Source organism: Hypanus sabinus, chromosome 2 (assembly GCF_030144855.1).
Source record: "Hypanus sabinus isolate sHypSab1 chromosome 2, sHypSab1.hap1, whole genome shotgun sequence".
Classification (NCBI taxonomy): Eukaryota; Metazoa; Chordata; class Chondrichthyes; order Myliobatiformes; family Dasyatidae; genus Hypanus; species Hypanus sabinus.
This window is the reverse complement of record NC_082707.1, coordinates 30853508-30862841: the sequence shown is the minus strand read 5'-3', so window position 1 is coordinate 30862841 and position 9334 is coordinate 30853508. Positions and strand designations below refer to the sequence as shown.

The 9334-nt window shown below is 42.4% G+C and overlaps 1 long non-coding RNA gene across 3 annotated transcripts in view; it reads right to left on the bottom strand.

The window, feature by feature from the left end:
* LOC132407650 (uncharacterized) overlaps positions 1 to 9334 on the bottom strand; it is a 38745-nt gene continuing 29411 nt past the window's right edge. For all 3 annotated transcript variants that reach the window (XR_009516554.1, XR_009516549.1, XR_009516553.1), the window contains 2 exons: positions 1408 to 1508; positions 1 to 96 (listed from right to left, as the gene is read on the bottom strand). This is a non-coding gene — a long non-coding RNA (uncharacterized LOC132407650). The remainder of the gene's footprint in view (positions 97 to 1407; positions 1509 to 9334) is intronic.

Here is a 9334-nt window from a genome sequence, read left to right as displayed (position 1 = left end):
CTGCATTTCCTGTTCAAGAGCTGCTCAGTCAGAAACTGGACCTAAATTTCCTTTTGTGATTCCTATTGACACGCTGTCAATTCCCTTTTGTGTTTCCTGTATGCAAAAACATTAGGAGCATGTGAGGCATCAATCAAATTGTTTACTTAAAGGAACGGAATCTAAAGATTGAAATCAATATCCGTCATTGCTGACTCTCAATACAAGTACCTTACATGAAAAGTGACACAGCCTGTCCGTACTTACGTCTTTGTCCCAGGCTTTTTAACATAATAAGTACTCTAATGCCGGGATTTCATTTATAGATTGAAGCAACTAGGCACTGATATCAGCCACAGATTCTCAGTCTAGAAGACCCTCTCACACTCCTCCCATTTTCCTCAGTCCCACCCACCTCATATCTTGCTGAGATCCCCCTGCAACTCTCTCCTGCCCATTCTCTCTAATTCCTATAACTGTAACTGAGCATATGCATAAATAATACACATTTCATTGTGCAGCACAGATCTTACCATTTTCCCAAGGGAGAAAACTGTGTTTTCAAGAAAAAAATGACCATTTCATGATAATTGTGTGACAGATGATGGGCATTTAGTGTACCAACCTGTGGTCATTGTGCAAGAGGAAAATGTTAAAATGTCAAAAATAAATATAATTAACTGAACATAATAACTTAATAATATAATAAAGGTTAATGGATTTGATTCAGTAGCTATTGACCAAGATGGTTGCAAGGTGTTCAAAGCTTCAAAATGGACATTTGAAAGTACACAGCCTTTCAAAAAGACAATCAGAATGAAAAAAGAGCAGGTGGACAGCTCCCATAATAAAGAATGTCAAGAGGAGGGTAATAAACAAGCAACTTAGATGAGAAAATAGGAACTGAACAGAGATAATATTTGAAAGGAACAGGAAACAGATTGGAAGTAGGTTACTAAACGGGCTATATTGTTGGAGAGAGCATCAATCAGAGTGTGAAACAAAGGCAATACTTTGATGTGGAGGACTTTATTCTTCATAGTTACTGGGCAAGTCAAATTGGATAAGGCTGTTCTGAGGATATGTTCATGAACTACATATGAGACGATTTCCTGGAACAATGTATTGCCTACCCTGACTAGAAATAAGCAACTTAAATATGGTCACATGTAATGAGACAGCATTAATAATAATCTCAAAGGGAAGGATCCTCTGGAGAGGAATTACCATTTCATAACAGAACATTCAGTTTGGGAATAACAAACACAGATATAGAATTAGCAGCTTAATAATAAAGGTGATTGCATGACTTTGAGGGATGGGTTGGCCATAGAGTGAAGAGTATAATGACAGACATACATTGGCAAACATTTCAGGAAATGACATTGGCAAAGTGGTATGCCTGGTAAAGCCACCTCTCTCACTGACCAGAGTTCCATCCTGATCTCCGATGATACTTGATTGATGTTTAAACATTTTTCCTAGGGCCTTATGGGTTTTCTGCAGTTGCTCAGATGTCTTTCCACATCCTAAAAATATACAGGTTAGTAAGTTAATTGATCAGTGTAAAGCCTGTACTTCACCTTGTGTACCTCGATCCCTTTGTGGTTTAAGTGTTTGTCAGTCCCCAGCTTGAATATATTTAAAGATTCCACCTGCACAGTTCTCTAGAGTAGATAATTCCAAAGAGTCATGACCCTCTGAGTGAACAATTTTCTCCTCATTGCCATCTTAAACAGGGGAACTTATTCTGAAACATTGTGCCCTGGCTCTAGATTCAGCCACTTGGGGAAACATCCTCTCAGAATCCAGCTGTAGTGCTTCAGTGAGTAGAGTCGAGACATTATACAGCTCAGAAGAGGCCCTTCAGCCCATCACACCTATTCTTCAAGATCTTGCTGATCTTACCTTTGAGTCATCTTGCTGCACTATTCCTCAGCATGCTGAACGGGTTCCATGACAGACTTCACAGCTCTCCAGGGCAGAGGTTTACAGACATTCACCACCTTTTCTCCTCATGTCAGTCCTGAAGAAACTACTTCTTATTCTGAGATTGTGACTCCTTGTTCCAGACTCCGTGGTAAGGAGACAATGCCCTCCCTATATCCAACCTGTTGAGCATTGTGAGGATTTTGTCATTTACTTCTCTTGTTTGTCTAAATTCCAGAGATTGCAGTCCCCATCTATTCAATCTCTCTGCAAATGGCAAACTTGAATCTCCAAAGCCAGTCTACTCGATCTTTGTGGCTTTCTGCCATGGTGAGTATATCCTGTCTCAGAGACCAGCGTTCTACACAATGCTCCAGGTACCATCTCACCAAAGCTTATGTTGTTGCAGCAGGACGTCCATGGTCCTGGAGTCAAATCACAAGAACTTGGGTGCAGGAGCAGGGCACCAACTCCTCACCCCTGCCCTGCTGATCAACTCCCCTTCAGAGCCATTGTCCACTATTCCATTCATTTCAATTTGATACAATCCTTCACTTCCTTGTTTACGGACTCCTTCCTACTGCAACATACCTTTGCTGAAGTTTACGAAGCATCTCTTTAAACCTTTGCCGATACTTGTCTATTGTTATCTAGTTTAATCTTTTTTTGCCTTGCCCACTTTACCTAACATTGACATCATCCCAATGCAGATGCCAGCATTTAGGCTGATGACCTGAATCCCAGGCGCAACACAGTTGTTGGTAGGATCTCGGATACCAGTGAGGAGGCGTGCGGGAATGAGATAGGTTGACTGGTTGAGCGCAAGAACAGCCTTGCACTCAACATGAATTGATTGTGGACTTCGGGAAGGGGAAGTCGGGAGAGCACAGTCATCCTCAGTGAGGGATCAACAGCGGAAAGGATGAGCAACTTCAATTTCCTGAGTGTCTACATCTCGGAGGGTCTACCCTGGGCCCAACACATTGAGACAATCGTGAAGGAGGCAAGTCAGTGACTATTATTCTCTGGGAGTTTGAGCACATTTGCTATGTTGCCGAAGTCTCTAGTAAATTTCTACAGATGTACCGTGGAGAGAACTCCAACTGATTGCATCATTGTAACAGTAAAAAGTAACATTAGCAAATTTGCCGATGACACAAAGCTGGGATGCAGTTAATGTGGATAAATGTGAGGTTATCCACTTTGGTGGCAGGAACAGGAAGGCAGATTACTATCTAAATGGAGTCAAGTTAGGAAAAGGGGAAGTACAACGAGATCTATGTGTTCTTTTACATCAGTCGATGAAAGCAAGCATGCAGGTACAGCAGGCAGTGAAGAAAGCTAATAGCATGCTGGCTTTTATAACAAGAGGAATTGAGTCTAGGAGTAAAGAGGTCCTTCTGCAGCTGTACAGGGCCCTGGTGAGACCCCACCTGGAGTATTGTGTGCAGTTTTGGTCTTTAAATTTGAGGAAGGACATTCTTGCTATTGAGGGAGTGCAGCGTAGGTTCACAAGGTTAATTCCCGGAATGGCAGGACTGTCACATGTTGAAAGATTGGAGCGACTGGGCTTGTATACACTGGAATTTAGAAGGATGAGAGGGGATCTGATTGAAACATATAAGATTATTAAGGGATTGGACACGCTGGAGGCAGGAAGCATGCTCCCGCTGAGTCCAGAACCAGAGGCCACAGTTTAAGAATAAGGGGTAGGCCATTTAGAACAGAGATGCGGAGAAACTTTTTCACCCAGAGAGTGGTGGATATGTGGAATGCTCTGCCCCAGAAGGCAGTGGAGGCCAAGTCTCTGGATGCATTCAAGAGAGAGTGAGATAGAGCTCTTATAGATAGCGGGGTCAAGGGATATGGGGAGAGGACAGGAACGGGGTACTGATTGTGTATGATCAGCCATGATCATAGTGAATGGCGGTGCTGGCTAGAAGGGCCAAATGGCCTACTCCTGCACCTACTGTCTATTACCTATTGCCCTGGAGAGGTCAACTACTCCAATGTCCTTCGAGACAGATGGATGCCGCCTCATCATCACCACAATTGATGGAATCTAATCATTTGTTTGATACTTCGATTTATGTACGTGACAAAATTTTGGATTGGACCTCAACTCATTGCTGTCTATCCTGACAAAATAAAGCCTTGAAAAGAGATTCAGATGGGTGCAGAGAGATATTAATTATAAAAAATTATATTATACAAGGCAGCACAATATTCACTGTATTCCTCCCTTCTCAGCCTGCTGTGTCTGACTGGAACACAGCTGTGTAAATTATCAGTCCTTACAGGCTGAAAATCAAACTGGTTTGTTTGGATGTTCTGGAATCTGGAACAAAGGATACCTGAGATGATTATGACCGATCAAATCCACTTTCCAGACAATCAAATGCCACAAATGGAGACATGTGGCAGAGTTTAAAATAGAAACCATAAACAAAAGCTCAGTGGAAATTGGAAAGAGTCCATTTTACAGATGACGCATGTGCAGACACTTCTCACCCGCTATAACAAGCTTCCAGGTGTCTGGTACTTGGAGCTGTGACAGTCGTCAATGCAAATAACTCCTAAACATGCAGGCAGAATCTGCTTTGCTAAATTGCCATCTCTAATTGTTTCTTGATTCATAGTATGATATGTTTTAACCTACAATTTGAAAAGGAGAAGGGAAAATCGGATGTGTCAGTATTACAGTTGAACAAAGGGAACTATGGAGCTATGAGGGAGGAGCTGGCCAAAGTTCAATGGAACAATACCCTAGCAGGGAAGATGGTGGAACAAAAATGGCAGGTATTTCTGGGAATAATGCAGAAGGTGCAGGATCGGTTCATTCTAAAGAGGAAGAAAGATCCTAAGGGGAGTAAGGGGTGGCCGTGGCTGACGAGGGAAGTAAAGGGCAGTATAAAAATAAAAGAGAAGAAGTATAACATAGCAAAGATGAGCAGGAAACTGAAGGACTGGGAAGCTTTTAAAGAGCAACAGAAGATAACAAAAAAGGCAATACGTGGAGAAAAAATGAGGTACGAAGGTAAACTAGCCAAGAATGTAAAGGAGGATAGTAAAAGCTTCTTTAGGTATGTGAATAGCAAAAAAATAGTTAAGACCAAAGTTGGGCCATTGAAGACAGAAACGGGTGAATTTATTATGGGGAACAAGGAAATGGCCCATGAGTTGAACAGGTACTTTGGATCTATCTTCACTAGGGAAGACACAAACCATCTCCCAGATGTAATAGTGGCCAAAGGAACTAGGGTAAAGGATGAACTGAAGGAAATTTATATTGGGCAAGAAACAGTGTTGGATAAACTGTTGAGTCTGAAGACTGATAAGTCCCCGGGACCTGATGGTCTGCATCCCAGGGTACTTAAAGAGGTGGCTCTAGAAATCATGGACGCATTGGTAATCATTTTCCAATGTTCTATAGATTCAGGAACAGTTCCTGCTGATTGGAGGGTGGCTAATGTTGTCCCACTTTTCAAGAAAGGAGGGAATTATAGACTGGTTAGCCTGACGTCAGTGGTGGGAAAGATGCTGGAGTCAATTACAAAAGAGGAAATTACAACACATTTGGATAGCAGTAGAAGGATCGGTCCGAGTCAGCATGGATTTATGAAGGGAAAATCATGCTTGACTAATCTTCTGGAGATTTTGAGGACGTAGCTATGAAAACGGACAAGAGAGAGTCAGTGGATGTAGTGTACCTAGACTTCCAGAAAGCTTATGATAAAGTCCCACATAGGAGATTAGTGGGCAAAATTAGGGCACATGGTATTGAGGGCAGAGTACTGACATGGATTGAAAATTGGCTGGCTGACAGGAAACAAAGAGTAGTGATTAACTGGTCCCTTTCGGAATGGCAGGCTGTGACCAGTGGGTTACCGAAAGGTTCGGTGCTGGGACTACAGCTGTTTACAATATACATTAATGATTTAGATGAAGGGATTAAAAGTAACATTAGCAAATTTGCTGATGACACAAAGCTGGATGGCAGTGTGAAATGTCAGGAGGATGTTATGAGAATGCAGGGTTGGACAGGTTGGGTGAGTGGGCAAATGTATGGCAGATGCAGTTTAATGTGGGTAAGTGTGAGGTTATCCACTTTGGTGGCAGGAACAGGAAGGCAGATTACTATCTAAATGGAGTCAAGTTAGGAAAAGGGGAAGTACAACGAGATCTATGTGTTCGTGTACATCAGTCAATGAAAGCAAGCATGCAGGTACAGCAGGCAGTGAAGAAAGCTAATGGCATGCGGGCTTTTATAACAAGAGGAATTGAGTATAGGAGTAAAGAGGTCCTTCTGGAGCTGTACAGGGCCCTGGTGAGACTCCATCTGGAGTACTGTGTGCAGTTTTGGTCTCCAAATTTGAGGAAGGACATTCTTGTTATTGAGGGAGTGCAGTGTAGGTTCACAAGGTTAATTCCCGGAATGGCGGGACTGTCATATGTTGAAAGATTGGAGCGACTGGGCTTGTATGCACTGGAATTTAGAAGGATGAGAGGGGATCTGATTGAAACATATAAGATTATTAAGGGATTGGACACACTGAAGGCAGGAAGCATGTTCCCGCTGATGGGTGAGTCCAGAACTAGAGGCCACAGTTTAAGAATAAGGGGTAGGCCATTTAGAACAGAGATGCGGAAAAACTTTTTCACCCAGAGAATGGTGGATATGTGGAATGCTCTGCCCCAGAAGGCAGTGGAGGCCAAGTCTCTGGATGCTTTCAAGAGAGAGTTAGATAGAGGTCTTATAGATAGCGGGGTCAAGGGATATGGGGAGAGGGCAGGAACAGCCATGATCACAGTGAATGGCGGTGCTGGCTAGAAGGGCTGAATGGCCTACTCCTGCACCTACTGTCTATTGATTCTTTTCACCTCCCCCATTCATGGCGAAGTTGTTGTGAAAATGGGGCGGGGGTGATTGGAGTGGGGAAGGGAAAATATTTCTTAACCCTGTTTAATGTGGTAGTTCAAATTTACTAATTTATCACATACATTGAACCATACTGAGAAATGCCACCAACTAACATCAACACAGGGTGTGTTAGGGACAGCCTGCAAGTGACACCACACATTCTGCTGCCAATGTATAAACAAGCAGCAACAACAACAGCACAACAAATGATTGGTTAAGCTTCTTCAGCCCTTTAATTATTTGCACCCCGTTTCTCACTTCATCTTTCATCCACCATCCACCCACTTTGCCCCTCACCTAGTTTCACCTGTCAGCTTGTATTCCTTCCCCATTCTCTTCCTCCTCCTCCTCCTCCTCCAGGCTTCTGCCACCTTCTGTTTCCAGTCCTGATTGGGGGTCCTGACCTGGAACATTGATTTTTTTTCTCCCCCTCTGTAGATGCTGCCTGACCTACTGAGTTCCTCCAGAATTTTGTGTGTGGTGCTCTGGATTTCCAGGGTCTGCAGAATCTCTTGTGCTTTTGATTAAGCTATGCATTTCATGGGAAATGATGCAGGAAAATCACTTGTAATAATTAGAGAAATTTCAAATATTTTGTGAAACTACAAAGACGTAACCATCACTTTTTTTGTTAAAAAAATCAGCATTCAAAGGAAGGGGATTTTTAAATGCTCCCAGGCTGTGTAGAAAATTGTCCTGTTGGTCACAAGAGGGAGTAAAACATAGCAGATGCTAATTTCTACCATAAAAATATTTATCAAATGCACAGCAAAGAAAGGGATCCGAAAATAAATGAAATTAGTTTGTAATGGAGAGGAAAGGAGAATAAAAACAAATATAGATTGTGCTGTATAAACAGAAAGTTAATGAATGTGACAGTCAGGTTCTTTAAAGGATTTGCTGGACTTTAGCAAAGAATTTTGTTTACATTAAAGGCTTGTGGGGCTCTCAGGAATCTGAAAGAAAATTGCAACACAAAGGCAAGAGCTGCTAAAAACAACATTGTCGGTGGAACAAGGAACAGTTGATTTATCCGTGAAATGCAGCAAGAAAGGCAAGGGATCACATGACTGTAGCAGCAATATTTGCACACGGTAAAACATCAGAATCGGGTTTAATATCACTGACACATGCCATGCAATTTGTTGTTTTTGTAGCAGCAGTACAGTGCAATACATAAAAAATAACTATAAATTACAATAAGAAATATATAGTAAAACCCGGTGGCATGAATATTGATTTTTCCTTCCAGTAAACAAATTATGCCCCTCTTCCTCTATTCCCCACTCTGAACTTTTACCTCTTCTCACCTGCCCACTACTTCCCCCTGGGTTCTCCCCTCCTTCCCTTTCTCCGATGGTCCACTCTGCTCTCCTATCAAATTCCTTCTTCTCCAGCTTTTGATCTTTCCTACCCACCTGGCTTCACCTATCACCTTCCAGCCAACTTTCGCCTCCCCCCACCCCACCTTTTTATTCTGGCATATTCCCCCCTTCCTTCTCAGTCTTGAAGAAGAGTGTCGGTCCAAAATGTCGACTGTCTGTTCATTTCCATGGATGCTTACTTCCTCCAGCATTTTGTGTGTGTTGACACATATTGAAAAATTAAGTTGAATAAGCAGTGCAAAAGTGATCAAAATAGTGAGGTGATGTTCATGGGTTTGTCCCTTGTCTGCTTGTGTGAGGTATCGCCAACAATGATCAGAAAATTGACTGTGAAAACCCTATAAAATAGAGAAGACTTTTAGAATGGGTCCATTTTGTTACTTGTTTCCCTTTCCTCTTGATTATAAACAATTTTTCATTAATTTTTCTCATGGATTTTCTGACTTTCTCTTTGTCATGCATTTTGATAATTATTTTAACATAAGAACTTAAGAAATAGGAGCAGGAGTAGACCAATCAAGTCTGCTCTGCCATTCAATAAGATAATGGCTGATCTGTCCATGGACTCATCACCACCTACCTGCCTTTTCCCCATAACCCTTAATTTCCCTACTAAGGAAAAACTATTTACTGAGGTTGCCTCCACTGCTTCATTAGGCGAGTACTTAGGATGTGTGCAGCACAATTGGCAAATTGACAGTTGGGTTTACAGACATTTTTAATCTCTCCTTCTCCCAGTCTAGAGTGCCCTCCTGCTTCAAATTATCCACCATTGTCCCTCTACCAAAAAAGACCAAGAAAACATGTCCAAATGACTGGTGTCCTGTCACACTCACCTCAATAATAAGTAAATACTTTGACAGGCTGCTCAAGGACTACATCCGTAGCTTGCTAACACCCAAACTGGACCCCCTACAATTCGTCTACCAACAATAGGCACAGCTCTACACACCGTCCTTGCACATCTGGAGAAGAAGGATGTTTATGTGAGAATGCTATTCTTGGACTACAGTTCAGCATTCAACACCATAATTCCCTCCGGGCTCAGCAGGAAGCTCAGTGACGTCGGCCTTGACCCTGCCTTGTGCAGCTGGATCCTGGACTTCCTGTCAGATCGCCA